Source organism: Somniosus microcephalus, chromosome 32 (genome assembly GCF_052327205.1).
Source record: "Somniosus microcephalus isolate GS21.2 chromosome 32, FLI_Smic_1.0, whole genome shotgun sequence".
Classification (NCBI taxonomy): Eukaryota; Metazoa; Chordata; class Chondrichthyes; order Squaliformes; family Somniosidae; genus Somniosus; species Somniosus microcephalus.
The window spans coordinates 23,276,482-23,293,849 of NC_141018.1; positions in this window are offsets into that span (position 1 = coordinate 23,276,482).

Sequence of the window (17,368 nt, forward strand, 5' to 3'; positions counted from 1 at the left end):
GACTATGACCCCTGGTTCTGGACTCCCCGGCCATCAGAAACATCCTTCCTGCATCTAGTCTGTCCAGACCTGACAGAATTTTATAGGTTTTGATGAGATCCCCTCTCAATCTTCTAAACTCCAGTGAGTATAAGCCCAATCGACACAATCTCTCCTCATACGTCATTCCTGCCATCCCAGGTATCAGCCTGGTGAATCTTCGCTGCACTCCCTCCATGGCAAGAACGTCCTTCCTCAGGTAAGGTGACCAAAACTGCACACCATACTCAAGGTGCGGTCTCACCAAGGCCCTGTACAACTGTAGCAAGACATCCTTGTTCCTGTACTCGAACCCTCTTGCTACGAAGGCCAACATACCATTTGCCTTCTTAACCGCCTGCTGCACCTGCATGCTTACCTTCAGCGACTGGTGCACAATAACACCCAGGTCTCTTTGCACTTCCCCTTCTCCCAATCTATTGCCATTCAAATAATAATCTGCCTTCCTGTTTTTACCACCAAAGAGGATAACCTCACATTTATCCACATTATAGCGCATTTGCCATGTTTCTGCCCAATCACCCAACCTGTCCAAATCGTACTGGAGTTTCACGACATCCTCCTCACAGCTTACCCTCCCACCCAGCTTTGTGTCATCTGCAAATTTGGAGATATTACATCCAATTCCCTCGTCCAGATCATTAATATATATTGTGAACAGCTGGGGTCCTAGGACCGATCCTTGCGGTACCCCACTAGTCACTGCCTGCCACTTGGAAAACGACCCGTTTATTCCAACACTTTGCTTTCTGTCCGCCAACCGGTTCTCTATCCAAGTCAATACCTTGCCCCCAATCCCATGTGCCTTAATTTTGCACACTAATCTCTTATGTGGGACCTTATCGAAAGCCTTCTGAAAGTCCAAATACACGACATCCACTGGTTCTCCCTTATACTTGCCCTTGTACTTTATTTAGCAGCCAAGTCATCTGGCAGAATCAAATGTGGATGGATATGTGACACTTAAAACGGATCGAAATAAAAGCTGCCTGTGATTAAGCTCTTAGCTGTTGTTCTGTATACAGGGCAGTGCCAACTGTTTGGCGGCATGGTTTCTGTGCAGTTGACTGCTCCCCAGCCAGGCTGACAGCAGTGGCCGCAATTCCCATGGAAAATTAGCTCTTGGATGGGTTGAAGAGACTCAATGAACCCAGTTGCCAAGACAGATGCTCTAAACAACAGCAGGGATTTACTTCCTGCACTGCTGTTCTAATGGAAGTCTTCAAATATTAAATATATCTGTCCTTGGCCTCCTACACTGTTCTAATGAAGCTCAACTGAAGCTCGAGGAACAGCACCTCATCTATCGATCAGGCGCTTTACAGCCTTCCTGACTCAACATTCAGTTCAACAATTTCAGATCATAACCTCTGCTCCCATTTTTTCCAGAGAGTAGCTGTCAATCAGTCAGCCATTGTCATTTACACCTCCTCTAGACCCATCTTTTGTTTCTTAACTTGTCCCATTACCAGCTCCTTTTGCCTCGCACCATCAGCCTCTCCTGCCTTCCACCCTATCACAGACCTTCCCTTTTGTCCTTTCCTCCCCTCCTCCACTTTCCCTGCCTCTGCACTTGCTTAAAAACCTGTTACATCTTCAACTTTTTCCAGTTCTGATGAAAGGTCATCGACCTGAAACGTTAACTTTGATTATCCACAGATGCTGCCTGACCTGCTGAGTATTTACAGCATTTTCTCTTTTTATATTATACATATTTATTTAATAATTAATTTATTAATTCTTTTTTTTCAAAAAGATTAACTGGTCATTTTCTCAGTGATATTTGTAAGGCCTTGATGCACACAAACCGGTTGCCATGTAGGCCTGCAATAAAATATATATACACAGCTGTAGAATTCGGTCAATCCGCAAAGGCTTCGATTTTCCTTTATTATGGAGCAGTTCTTTCTTTTCGTCTCCTGTGTCAATGAAGAACAGGCTGTCATCTGTCTTTTCAGGCACCAGTCCACCGATCATTCATTCCTGCAGAAGCTCCTGCTCTTCGGTAACATTGCATTATTTCCTCCAGTTCTACCTCTTGTTCTTGTTGAGCCGCCTACGGATGGATGTTACTAACTGAAGAACTATTGTGTGCCACTTGGCTCGGCTTTCAATTCCCTCCCGGAATGGGCCAGGAAGTTGGCAAAAAGTCTCAGCGCCAAGAGGGTCGCCTGCTGACACAGGGCAGGTGGCGGGATTGACTTCCTGGGACCTCTCACGGAGTGAGGTTTGTGGGGGGGGGGGCGGGGTTCTCGCAATCGGCAAGGGAGGGAGTCCATGGCAGAGGAGGTCTAAACTATCCTTGTGGGGCCCGGAGCACGCCTGCTCCTCTTGACCCTGTCAACATCCTGGGGGTCACCATTGACCAGAAACTTAACTGGACCAGCCACATAAATACTGTGGCAACAAGAGCAGGTCAGAGGATGTGTATTCTGTGGCGAGTGTCTCACCTCCTGACTCCCCAAAGCCTTTCCACCAATTCAATTCAATTCAATTCAAATTGCTTTATTGGCATGACAAGGTACATCTTATGTTGATAAAGCACCGAAATTTTTTTTATGGTTGAACACATAAACGCTGATCTATCCATACAGTGTATAAACAGATATATCCCTGTGTGTATAAATATACACTCATATAATATGTATATACTCTTTTCTTAGATTTAATGGTTGTCCCTCTGCTTATGGCAAGCTGTAACATAGTTTGCCGCTAAAGTTACGCAATTTCTCTGTTCCCCTAATAGGTATGGGAGTTTTTGGTCGTCATTCAAATTTTTGAATTCAGGGCATATTTTTATGAATTTGGGGTAGAAATTCTCCCTTATGCCTTGATATTTTCCACAAGCTGTGAGGAAGTGCATCTCTGTCTCCACCACTCCCTGACTGCAGTGAGAGCATATCCTGTCCTCTCTTGGCAGCCAGGTCTGTCTGTGTCTGCCTTTTTCGATGGCCAGGCTATGCTCACTCAGTCATCTACAAGGCACAAGTCGGGAGTGTGATGGAATACTCCCCACTTGCCTGGATGAGTGCAGCTCCAACAACACTCAAGAAGCTCGACACCATCCAGGACAAAGCAGCCCGCTTGATTGGCACCCCATCCACTACCTTAAACATTCACTCCCCCCACCACCGGCGCACCGTGGCTGCAATGTGTATCATCTACAAGATGCACTGCAGCAACTCGCCAAGGCTTCTTCGACAGCACCTCCCAAACCCGCGACCTCTTCCACCTAGAAGGACAAGTGCAGCAGGTGCATGGGAACACCACCACCTCCAAGTTCCCCTCCAAGTCACACACAATCCTGACTTGGAAGTATATCGCCGATCCTTCATCGTCACTCGGTCAACATCCTGGAACTCCTTCCCTAACAGCACTGTGGGAGCACCTTCACCACACAGACTGCAGCGGTTCAAGAAGGCGGCTCACCACTACCTTCTCAAGGGCAATTCGGGATGGCCAATAAATGCTAGCCTTGCCAGCAATGCCCACATCTATTAAACAAATGTTTAATAAAGGCCTGTAATCTAAACAAATTCCTGTTTGGGCCTCTTCTGTCCCCGGCTCCTCTGTTTTTTAATCTGGTGGGAAAGCCACTGTGGCTTTCCCCGCTCAGCCCACCAGTTAAAATTGCCGCCAGGTCTCGATGACATCATCGGGACCCAACATGCACAGGCAAAGAAGGACCCGGCTGGCTTTGATCGGGTGTCCTTGCTGCCTGCTCAATGGAACAGGATAACATTTGGAACAGTGGCTTTCAGTCCACTTGGCGAGTAGGGTTAGCCCCCATCAGTGCTGTGTAAAGAGGATGAACAAGAATATGCGTCGCTGGATTAATGAAGGATGGAAACCTTTGGGTAATGAAGCTGCTCCTTAACAATTTCAAGATTGACAAAAAAGCACGTGTGAGAGTCATCCCAGAATTCCATTCATGAAAAAGCTAGCGACGGCTCTACAAAGTGCCTTACGACAGAAAACCACCAAAATCCTGTAAGGGCAGAGCTATCACTTCCCGGGCATACAACAACAACAACTTGCATTTATATAGCACCTTTTACTTAATAAAACATCCCAAGGCCCTTTACAGGAGCACTATCAGAAAGGAATTGACACCGAGCCACATAAGGAGATATTAAGACCATAAAGCATGGTCAAAGAGATAGGTTTTGAGGAGTGTCTTAAAGGAGGAGAGAGAGGTGGAGAGCCAGAGAGCTGAAGGCACGGCTGCCTTTGTTGGAGTGAAGGAGGTCGGGGATGCACAAAAGGCTAGAATTTTCAGCCTTGTGTTCAAATCTCTGCCTCGCCCCTCCCTATCTCTGTAACGTGCTCTAGCCCAAACATGCTCTAGCACTGCAACCCTCCAAGAACTCTGCATTCCTCCAATTCTGGCTGCTGGTGCATCCCCAATTACACATGGCTAGTCCATGGGATATCTATCCAAAGAGAAGAGCAGTATTTGCAGCGAGATCTTTGGCGAGCGCTGTTAGGCTATCCTGCAATTCAGGCCTTCCAACTAAGTGTGCAGAGCTGGCGCAGTAGAAATGTGGACAAATTGCTGCCATGATATGGTGTTCTCGTGTACAATTTCTCGACTGCCAGGAAACATCTTGACAGTAGCTGATAGTCTTATCAGAAGCACCAATACTGGGAGTGACTGAGACAGTAAACTTGATTGTCTAGAACCTACAGTAAGTGAAAATCACCTCGACATGAAATAGCTCTTCTCCAGCTTGACAAGGTGCATAGTCTTATTATGGGATACGGCACGGAAGGCTGAGTGGCAGATTGAAACCATATTGACCTATATAAAGCGGACTCTCAGTGTAAAATGGATTATATTTGAGAAACATCCGTCTTGAGAGTCATACACTGATTCAATCCAAAGTGCTGGGCATGAAGGCATCAGGAAATGTAAGGTGTTCACTACTCTTCTTCATGACGTAATCTCCAGCGTCTCTCTAGAATAACATATTGTTTCTTGATATCAACGTATCGTGCACTGAAGCGGTACGTGGTGCCTGCCATGGCTCAGTGGGCAGCATCCTCGCCTCTGAGTCATGAAGGTTGTGGGTTCAAGTCCCACTCCAGAGACTTGCAGCACAAAATCTAGGCTGACACTCGCAGTGCGGTGCTGAGGGAGTGCTACACTGTCGGAGGCGCCGTCTTTCAGATGAGACATTAAACTGAGGCCTCGTCTGCCCTCTCAGGTGGACTTAAAAGATCCCGTGGCACAATTTTGAAGAAGAGCAGGGGGAGTTCTTCCCCAGTGTCCTCGTCAATATTTATGCTTCAACCAACATCATTAAAAGAAAAATCTGGTCATTATTACATTGCTGTTTGTGGGAGCTTGCTGTGTGCAAATTGGCTGCTACATTACAGAATGACCGGAGTTCAAAAGTACTTCATTAGCTGTAAAGCATTTTGGGACATCCTGGGGTCATGAAAGGCGCTATATAAATGCAAGTCTTTCTTTACACTTTTCACAGGTCCATGTGCTTTCAATCTGCATGCGCTGGCCTGATTTAAGAGAAGATTTGTCTGGGGAAAGGACAAATCTAGTGGAGCGTATGCTATCAGGTGTTCTGCATGAGTGATTCCGACAGAAAGTTGGGCAGGTCAATAGGAGACTTTCAGTTGCAGATTGCACATTTGAGACGGCTCAGAAGATTTAATAGAGGTATATACCTCTATTTATGAAGCCCAGGATCCCGTATGCTTCTTTAACCGCTTTCTCAACCTGCCCTGCCACCTTCAATGATTTGTGCACACATACCCCCAGGTCTCTCTGTTCATGCACCCCTTCAGGATTGTACCATTTAGGTTATATTTCCTCTCTTTATTCTTTTTACCAAAATGTATCACTTCACACTTTTCTGCGCTAAGTTTCATCTGCCACGTGTCCGCCCATTTCACCAGCTTGTCTATGTCTTCCTGAGGTCTATCACTCTCCTCCTCACTGTTCACTATACTTCCAGATTATGTGTCATCTGCAAATTTGAAATTGTGCTCTGTACACCCACATCCAAGTCATTAATATATATCAAGAAAAGCAGTGGTCCTAGTACCGACTCCTGGGGAACACCACTGTATATCTTCCTCCAGTCCGAAAAACAATCATTCACCACTACTCTCTGTTTCTTGTCACTTAGCCAATTTTGTATCCATGCTGCCACTGTCCCTTTTATCCCATGGGCTTCAACTTTTCTGGCAAGCCTATTATGTGGCACTTTATCAAGCGCCTTTTAGAAGTTCATGTACACCACGTCAACCGTATTGTCCTCATCAACTCTCTCTGTTACCTCATCAAAAAATGCAATCAAGTTAGTTAGACATGATTTGCCTTTAACAAATCCGTGTTGGCTTTCCTTAATTAATCCACACTTGTCCACTGTTAATTTTGTCCCTGATTACTGTTTCTAAAAGTTTCCCCACTACCGAGGTCAAACTGATTGGCCTGTAGTTGCTGGGTTTATCTTTACACCCTTTTTTGAACAATGGTATAACAGTAGCAATTATCCAGTCCTCTGGCACCACCCCCTTATCTATGGAGGATTGGAAGATTATGGCCAGTACCTCCGCAATTTCCGCCCTCAATTCCCTCAGCATCCTAGGATGCATCCCATTTGCTCCTGGTGATTTATCTACTTTAAGTACAGCCAGCTTTTCTAATATCTCTTTATCAAATTTTATCCTATCAAGTGTCTCCACTACCTCCTCCTTCACTATGTCTATGGCAGCATCCTCTTCCTTGGTGAAGACAGATGCAAAGTACTCATTTGTACCTCAGCCATACCCTCTGCCTCCATGGGCAGGTCTCCTTTTTTGTCCCTAATCAGCCCCACCCCTCCTCTTACTATCCTTTTACTATTTATATGCCTATAGAAGACTCTTAGATTACCTTTTATGTTGGCTGCCATTCTAGTCTCATACCTTCTCTTTCCCCTCTTATTTTCTTTTTCACTTCTCCTCTGACCTTTCCATATATAGCCTGAGTCTCAGATTTATTTGCAACCTGACATCTGCTTCATCATATTCTATATCTCTTTTGTCATCCAGGAAGCCCTGACTTTAGTTGTCCTGCCTTTCACCCTAGTGGGAATGTACCTCAACTGTACCTGAACTATTTCCTTTTTAAAGGCAGCCCATTGTTCCATTGCAGTTTTGCCTGCCAATCTTTGATTCCAGTTTACCCGGGCCAGATCCGTTTTCATCCCACTGAAATTGGCCTTCCCCCAGTTAAACATTTTTACTCTAGATTACTCCCTGTCCTTTTCCATAGCTAATCTAAACCTTATGATACTATGATCACTATTCCCTAAATGTTCACCCACTGACACTTGCTCCACTTGACCTACCTCATTCCCCAGAACCAGATCCAGTAATGCCTCCTCCCTCGTTGGGCTGGAAACATATTGAACAAGAAAGCTCTCCTGAACACACTTCAGAAATTCTTCCACTTCTCTACCCTTAACACTATTACAATCCCAGTCTATATTAGGATAGTTGAAGTCCCCCATTATTACTATTCTATAGTTCTTTCACCTCTCTGCAAATTTGCTCCTCCAAATCTTTCCCACTATTTGGTGGTCTATAGAATACACCGAATAGTGTAATGGCACCTCTATTATTTCTTAACTCTAGCCATATAGATTCTGTCCTTGACCCCTCCAGGACCTCCTTCCTCTCCAGCACTGTAACATTCTCCTTAACCAATACTGCCACCCCACCTCCTATCCTTCCTTCCCTATCTTTCCTGAACACCTTATAACCAGGAATATTTAATACCCAATCCTGTCCTTTTTTGAGCTAGGTCTCAGTTATTGCCACAACATCATATTCCCTATTTGTGCCTGCAGCTCACTTACCTTGTTTACTACATTTCGTGCGTTCACATACATACAGTGTAAACCCATCTTAGACCAAACTGTATTGTCTCTTAGTTTGACCCCACCTAATATCTTACTATTTCTTACTTTAGTGTTCTCTGCCTCTCCCAATCCTTTGAGCACTTTATTTCCTCTTTCTAATGTTACACCCTGGTGCCCATCCCCCTGCCAAATTAGTTTAAACCCTCTCCAACAGCACCAGCAAACCTCCCCGTTAGGATATTGCTTCCGGCTCTGTTGAGGTATAATCCGTCCGGCATGTACAGGTCCCACCTCTCCCATAACTGGCCCCAATGCCCAAGGAATCTGAAGACCTCCCTCCTGCACCATCTCTCCAGCCACGCATTTATCTGCTCTATCCTCCTATTTCTATACTCACTAGCACGTGGCTCCAGGAGTAATCCGGAGATGACTACCTTTGAGGTCCTGCCTTTTAATCTCTTTCCTACCTCCCTGAATTCTGCCCGCAGGACCTCTTCCCTCTTTCTACCAATGTCATTGGTACCGATATGGACCACGACCTCTGGCTATTCACCCTCCCACCTCAGAATGTTCTGCAGTCGCTCGGTGACATCCTTGACCCTGGCACCAGGGAGGCAACACACCAACCTGGAGTCATGTCTGCGGCCACAGAAACGCCTGTTTGCTCCCCATGTATCGAATCCCCTACCACTATTGCTTTCCCACTCTTCTTCCTACACCCCACCCCCGTACAGCTGAGCCACCCGTGGTGCCGCGGACTTGGCCTCTGGCTGCACTCCCCAGAGGAACCATCGTCCTCACCAGTACTCAGAACCGAATACTGGTTGGAGAACGAGATGCACTCCGGGGACTCCTGCACTACCTGCCTGGTCCTCCTCTTCTGTCTGGCGGTCACCCATTCCCTTTCTGCCTGCACACTCTTTATCTGCGGGGTGACCGCCTCCTGAAACGTGCTGTCCACGAAGCTCTCAGCCTCACAGCTGCAGCGCAGTGACACCAGCTGCTGCTCAAGCTCCAAAACCCGGAGCTCGAGCTCCTCCAGGCGACGACACTTCCTGCACATGTGGTTGTCCACGGGAAGCATCCTGGAGTCTCCACATGGCACAGGATGTGCGTTCCACGGGACTGAGCTGTCCTGCCATGCCTTTATTTAATAGGCTATTGACTAGAAACACATACCAGCTACTCACCAATCAGCTCCTTCCCCGGTTGTGATGTCACTTTACCTGTTGTGCAGTTGTTGCTTTTGTTGTTGTTTTCGCTGGGGGTTCTCTGCCTCCTCCTCGCTGCTCCGGTCTGCACTCTCTCTCTGGGCCTCCCGCTCGATTTATACTCCGCCTCCTCCTCGCTGCTCCAATCTGCACTCTCTCTGGGCCTCCCGCTCGATTTATACTCCGCCTCCTCCTCGCTGCTCCAGTCTGCACTCTCTCTGGGCCTCCTGCTCAATTTATACTCCGTCTCCACCTCGCTGCTCTGGTCTGCGCTCTCTCTAGGCCTCCTGCTCGATTTATACTCTGCCTCCTCACTGCCGCTGCTCCAGTCTGTGTTCTCTCTGGGCACCCCGCTCGATTTATACTCCACCTCCTCCTCGCTGCCGCTGCTCCAGTCTGCGCTCTCTCTCTGGGCCTCCTGCTCGATTTATACTCCACCTCCTCACTGCCGCCGCTCCAGTCTGCTCTCCCTCTGGGCCCCCGCTCGATTTATACTCCGCCTCCTCCTCGCTGCTGCCACTGCTCTGGTTATAAGATACTTGATTATAGGTTGTTGAGACATGGACGGTTTTGCCACAAGGAGTTGGTGAAGCAGAGCCCCATTGCATCTTTTAAGGGAAAGGTGGATAAACATTTGAAGCAGAAGAAAATACAGAGCAATGGGATTAGTTTTGGATTGCTCTGGCGTAGGGCCAGTATAGACACAGTGGGCTGAATGGCCTCCTTCTGTGCTATGGTCCTAACAGGTCATTTGAGATATCGGACCGTAATTTCCAGCTCTGGACTTTGATACATTTGAAAACAAATGACCTTTATGGATTGAAAAATAAGTGACAGGATTTCTCTTTTTTTGGAAGAATTACTGCAGCAGTATTTGAGTTTTAGAAAAAGAAAAAAGACTTGCATTTATATAGCGCCTTTCACGACCACCAGATGTCTCAAAGCGCTTTACAATCAATGAAGTACTTTTGAAGTGTAGTCACTGTTGCAATAGCAGCAGCCAATTTGCGCACAGCAAGCTCCCACAAACAGCAATGTGGTAATGACCAGATAATCTGTTTCTGTTATGTTGTTTGAGTGATAAATATTGGCCCCAGGACACCGGGGAGAACTCTCCTGCTCTTCTTCGAAATAGTGCCATGGGATCTTTTACATCCAACCGAGAGGGCAGACGGGGCCTCGGTTTAACGTTGCATCCAAAAGACAGCACCTCCGACAGTGCAGCGCTCCCTCAGCACTGCACTGGGAGTGTCAGCCCAGCTTTAAGTCCCTGGAGTGGGATTGAAACCCACAACCATTCTGACTCGAGAAGCAAGTGTGCTACCCACTGAGCCACAGCCTCTTAGCAGCCTTTAGTCAGAGCTCTTGACTTTTACATTCTACTGCCGATGATCTGACGAAGCATCGTCTCTCCAACTCCTTTCATCTGTCGATGTCCCTCAGAATGACCTAGATGCCGCGATAAATAGAACGCACACCCACGTCCTGGTCCTTTGCAAAGGATTTGCAATAGAACATAAGAAACAGTCAAATAAATACATTTTAGGTTGATTGAAGCTTCACTCAAAGCATTCCAAATCGAATATGTGATACAACTGTATTGCAGTTGATAAATCTATTACATTATTAAAAAGTGGAGTTTTTGAAGCTGAATTGCCTTCCAGCAACCTGGTTAGTGCATATCATGAGATGAAAATGCATCAGCTGGGGCTCAGTGGGTAGCACTCTTGCCTTTGAATCAGATGGATCATAGGTTCAAAAGTCCCACTCCTGAGAATTGAGCACAAAAAGCTATGATGACACTGCAGTGCAGTACTGAGTAAGTGCTGCATAGAACAGCACAGCACAGAAGGTGGTCATTTGGCTCATAAAGTCTGTGCTGGCTCCTTCGAAGAGCAATCCAGTTAGTCCCACTCTTTCCCCATATCCCTGCAATCTTTTCTCCTTCAAGGATTTATCCAATTCCCTTTTGAAGGCTACTATTGAATCTGTATCCATCGCCCTATCAGGCAGCGCGTTCCAAATCCTAACCACTTAGAATAGAATCATAGAATGGTTACAGCACGGAAGGAGGCCATTCGGCCCGTCGAGCCCGTGCCGGCTCTCTGCAAGAGCACTCCAGCTAGTCCCACTCCCCCGCCCTTTCCCCGTAGCCCTGCAAATTTATTTCCTTCAGATAATTATTCAATTCCCTTTTGAAAGCCGCGATTGAGTCTGCCCCCACCACCCTCTCAGGCAGTGCATTCCAGATCCTAACCACTCCCTGTGCAAAAAAGTTTTTTCTTACGTCGCCTTTGGTTCTTTTGCCAATCACCTTAAATCTGTGTCCTCTGGTTCTTGACCCTTCTGCCAATGGGAACAGTTTCCCTCTATCTACTCTGTCCAGACACCTCATGATTTTGAACACTGCTTACGGGATCCTGGGCTTCATAAATAGAGCTACAAAAGTGTGGAAATTATGATGAACCTTTATAAAACACTGGTTCAGCCCCAACTGGAGTACTCTGTCCAATTCTGGGTGCCACACTTTAGAAGGGATGTGAAGGCCTTAAAGAGGGTGCAGACATTTTTTTACGAGAATGGTTCCAGGAATGAGGGATTTCAGTTATGTTGATAGGCTGTTGCGTAAGAAAGTTTTTCCTCATGTCGCCTCTGGTTCTTTTGCCAATCACCTTACATCTGTGCCCTCTGGTTATTGACCTTCAGCCATTGGAAACAGTTTCTCTTTATTTACTCTGTCTAAATCCTTCATGATTTTAAAACACCTCTATCAAATCTCCTCTTAGCCTTCTCTGTTCCAAGGAGAACAATCCCAGCTTCTCTAGTCTATCCACATAACTGTAATGCCTCATTCCTAGATCCATTCTAGTAAATGCACTGTCGGAGGTGCCACTTTTCAGATGAGACCTTAAACCAAGGCCCGTCTGCCCTCTCAGATGGATGTAAAGGATCCCATGATGCTATTTTGAAGAAGAGCAGGGGAGTTCTCCCAAATGTCCTGGCCAAGATTTATCCCTCAACCAATATCACTAAAAACAGATGATCTGGTCATGATCACATTGTTTGTGGGACCTTGCTGTGCGCAAATTGGCTGCCGTGTTTCCTACACTACAACAGTAGATGCACTTCAAAAATACTTCATTGGCTGTAAAGTGCATTGGGACATCCTGAGCTCCTGAAAGGTGCTGTATAAATACAAGTCTTTCTTATCTCGAAGCACCAATGTGATTGATCATTAAGAAACATTTAATCAATTCCTCCATTTAGCTGCTTTCAATCTTGCAAGAAGATATGTTGATTTATGGTGACCTGAATGATCTGTGGGAATATTGCGGCCTATTCCTCCATTGATTCGTCCATAGAAATCAATGGCCAGTGCCTCCATGTTTTGTGATTTATGACAGAAGATGGAGATGTGAATGGCCCCACAATTGTTCAATGGTTCATTAGGAATAGAAACATAGAAACATAGGCCTAGAAATTCACTGGCCTTAGCGCCGCTTTTGAGGCGCTAGAGGGCCTAGCGCCGAAGTTATGGCCAGTTTAGAAATTGACAGGGGCCCTAAATCGGCGTTAGGCCGGTAGCGCTGCGCCGGCACCGATGACGTCATCGGTGTGCGCAGCGTCCCGGTTGCCATGGTAACCCGCCCGAACTCGGAAATTGAGTTGCGGCCGCCTCGCCCGTGGCAGCCGCAAGCAACGTTCTGGCAGAGGTGCCTTACAGAACTTTGCGCCGGCGCATTAAAGGCCCCGCGGCGGCCGGCCGCTTTCCCGCCGGCCGCCTGGCCGCAGCTCCCTCCCCGGACTTCCCCCCCCGCCCCCCCCGGAACAGAAGCAAGCCCGGCACTTGTCCGAGGTGCCGGGCTCATTTTTAAAAAGATTATCGCGGGCCGCAGCCGGGTGCAGGCAGCTCCTCCTTAACGGAAGGAGGAGGCCTGCACTTCCCGAGCCTGCCGCACCGCAGCGGGCGCCGCAGCGCCGGAATAGCGCCGCAATGCGGCGCGTGGCGCCAGTTTTGAGGCGCTGAGACCCCTCAGTAGCGCCGGCAGCCGTTTGGGCGCGGCGCTACTGAATTTTTGGCGCGCGCAGGGGGACTTAGCGCCGGCACTAACTTCCGGCGCTAAAGCCCTCGCTGCGCCAAAACCGAATTTCTAGGCCATAGAAGATAGGAGCAGGAGTAGGCCATTCGGCCCCTCGAGCCTGCTCCGCCATTCAATGCGATCATGGCTGATCATCCAAATTCAGTACCCTGTCCCTGGTTTCTCCCCATATCCCTTGATCCCTTTAGCCTTAAGAAATATATCCAACTCCTTCTTGAATATATTTAATTAATTGGCCTCTACTGCCTTCTGTGGTAGAGAATTCCACAGGTTCACCACTCTCTGGGTGAAGAAATTCCTCCTCATCTCTGTCCTAAATGGCTTGCCCCTTATCCTTAGACTGTGACCCCCTGGTTCTGGACTCCCCGACCATCAGGAACATCCTTCCTGCATCTAGTCTGTCTAGTCCTGTTAGAATTTTATAAGTTTCAATGAGATCCCCTCTCATTCTTCTAACACGCATGCGAGGGAGCAACGGCGACTGGGCATAATGGGTTAAGTTGAGGCATGAGGCAGCCTGAGGCTCTGTTACCGGAGACAAAATGCTGGTTCAATGGGGAGCGGACACTTGCAATAGACCTCCCGAGACTGGGACTGCAAGTAGTGTCACAGGAGATCTCTTGGCACCTTGAATATACCGCTAAAGTATCTAAAACTCCATCACTTTCTATTCGGGGTGGCCTCTCCTGAGGTAAAACCCTGAGATCAAGAATTAAGGGTCTGCACCAATTCAGAGTACTAACAGAATTCAATCCTATTTAATATTCCAAATAGACATAAGGTTCAGCAGAAAGCAAATGCGCTTTCTTATTCTAAACAAAGTTCAAAGTAATGAGATCTCTTTTGATGCAGACTTCATAATGAAGATGACACTTATGCAGAACTGTAGAAGAACATTATTTCCTTCTGATTTAATAGGCTCCCACAGGGTTGTTCCTTTATTGTGGTATTCTTCATCCATATTTACTGAAGGATTGTTTGTGGAGTCTGGTTCTAATGCCTGATTGAGAGACTTATTTCCATAATTCCTTAATTATTTGGTGATTCAAGATCATGCTTTGACTTTGCAGCAATACACTGATCCCATTTATATTCCTGCTCCTTCCTAACCTCTCTCTCGTCTCTTTTTTGATAAAGTACCTTCCAGAACTCCTGTAAACTAAATCTAGATCAGAACGGGTAACGTTACATCTCAGTGTCTGTGAATATGAAGGATAGCTTTTCAAAACATAATTGCTCTGCATTAAAGGTGACATAACTGTGAAATAACAGGAAGAAATTTGGTGCGTTAGTACTAATGGAGCATTGCCATATTTAATGGTTTAAAATTATGTCTCTGTATGTAAGCCAGAGTAGTCTAATGTTAGCCTGCAATTGCTAACCTATTGATCTAGATTTTCCAAATATAATGCCGACTCAAGAAGGTAAGAGCCCATGGGATCCAGGGTGCCTTGGTGCGTTGGATCCTAAACTGGCTGAGTGGCAGGAGGCAGAGGGTGATGGTCGAAGGTTGCTTTTGTGACTGGAAGCCTGTGTCCAGTGGGGTACCTCAGGGATGGGTGCTGGGTCCCTTGTTGTTTGTGATCTACATAAATGATTTGGATGAGAATGTAAAAGGTATGATCAGTAAGTTCGCAGATGACACGAAAATTGGTGGGGTGGTAAATTGCGAGGAGGAAAGCCTCAGGCTACAGGACGATATAAACGGGTTGGTCAGATGGGCGGAAAAGTGGCAAATGGAATTTAACCCTGAAAAGTGCGAGGTGATGCATTTTGGACGGACAAATAAGGCAAGGGAATACACAATGAGTGGTAGGACCCTAGGAAGTACAGAGGGTCAGAGGGACCTTGGTGTACATGTACATAGATCTCTGAAGGCAGCGGAACAGGTAGATAAGGTGGTTAAAAAGGCATATGGGATACTTGCCTTCATTAGCCGAGGCATAGAATATAAGAGCAGGGAGGTTATGATGGAGCTGTACAAAATGCTGGTGAGGCCACAGCTGGAGTACTGTGTGCAGTTCTGGTCGCCTCACTATAGGAAGGATGTGATTGCTTTGGAGAGGGTGCAGAGAAGATTCACCAGGATGTTACCTGGGATGGAGCGCCTCAGCTATGAAGAAAGACTAAACAGGCTGGGGTTGTTTTCCTTGGAGCAAAGAAGGCTGAGGGGGGACCTGATTGAGGTGTACAAAATGATGAGGGGCATAGATAGGGTAGATAAAGAGGAACTTTTCCCCTTAGTAGGGGGGTCAATAACAAGGGGGCATAGATTCAGGGTAAGGGGCAGGGGATTTAGAGGGGATTTGAGGAGGAACTTTTTCACCCAGAGGGTGGTTGGAATCTGGAACTCACTGCCTGAAAGGGTGGTAGAGGCAGGAACCCTCACAACATTCAAGAAGTATTTGGATGAGCACTTGAAATGCCATTGCATACAAGGCTATGGACCAAATGCTGGAAAATGGGACTAGACAGGACAGGGGTGGATGGGCGGCGCGGACACGATGGGCCGAAGGGCCTCTTTCTGTGCTGTAAAACTCTATGACTCTATGACTCTATCTCACTAAAAATGAATGGACCAATGCCTGTGTTACAATGAGATAACCTAGGAGATTGTTGTCTATAATGCCCGGTATACCCAGGAATGACACTATAATTTGCTTCACTTTTTTTCCCCATTATTTGTCTGGTTGATGTAGTGTATGTACCTTTAAGGGGAGAACTACTTTTTACATCTCCTGTATACTGTAGTACCGGCAGTGACCACACCTGTATATAAACCCTGAGTAGGGATCTGTACTTTAGTTTTAGAGTAACCCTCATCCAGTAAACACCTGTTGATTGTTCCTCTGCAGTCTCTGTCGATTTATTGAAGGACACCATACATCAAAATTCACGGATTTAACATTGGCGACGAGTCGATTCGAACCTACCTGCAACTCTGCAGAAGAAGGCCGATTCCACCAGTGCAGGCATCGACCATCCGGAGAGGACTTGAACATCGCAGAGGAGGCTGTGGAGAGCTGGGCTTGGTTCTCCAGTCGCGACGATCCAGCGCAGCGGGCTGGCAGCAGGTACGGCGCAGACCCTCCCTGGACGGCGGCGGCTGGAGCCGACCGACGGCACAGAAAAAGGCCGAGCAGCGTCGACGGGGTAAGAGAGAGGGTAAAGCGCACAGGGCGCAGCCGGGGTTGAAGACCGAGTGGCGTCAACGAGAGAGGGTAAAGCGCACAGGGCGCAGCCGGGGTTCAGGACCGAGCGGCGTCAACGAGAGAGGCGCGCAGGAAAACGCGCAGAGCGCAGCCGGTGTTCAAGGGCTGAGCAGCGTCCGCGGGGGAAGAAAGGAAGCGTGGGAGACACCATTTTGAGCCAGCGGAGAAGAAGGGAGAGCGCGGGAAGAAAGGAAAGCGCGGGAGACGCCATTTTGAGCCAGCGGAGAAGAAGGGAGAGCGCGGGAGATGCCATTTTTAGCCAGTCTAACCACACCCAGGGATGCCGAAGAGTGGCAGTGTCACAGCGTTCGACAATGAAGTCGAAGATTGGGTGACATATATAGAACGCATAGAAGTGTACTGCAAGGCCAATGAAGTGCCAGATGCCAGGAAAGCACTGGAATTGTTGAATTCCATGGGTGCAAAAACATACGGCTTACTGCGAAACCTAGTAACCCCAGAGAAGCCAGTGGAAAAGGATTTTGAAAGCATAGTGGCAATCCTACATGACCACTTAAAACCCACACCGCTGCTGATAGCAGAAAGATTTAAGTTTCACAAAAGGAACCAGCATAAAGATGAAAGTAATGCTGAGTATTTAATGGAACTGCGCAAGCTATCGAAACACTGCCAGTTTGGAACGGGACTAGCAGATACTTTAAGGGACAAGTTTGTGTGTGGGCTTCAAAGTGAAGGAACCCAGAAACGGCTTCTATCAGAAAAGGATCTTACGCTGGACAAGGTTTTCAGCATGGCAGTATCACATGAAGCAGCCTCACGGGGTGCTGCAGAGATACAACAGAGACCGCAAGAATATGGCACAAATGAAATGTCATATGGAGCAGTGAAGTGTTATCGCTGCTGCAGAACAACACACGACCATAAGGATTGTTGGTTCAAGGACCAAGTGTGCAGACAGTGTGGAAAAGTAGGACACA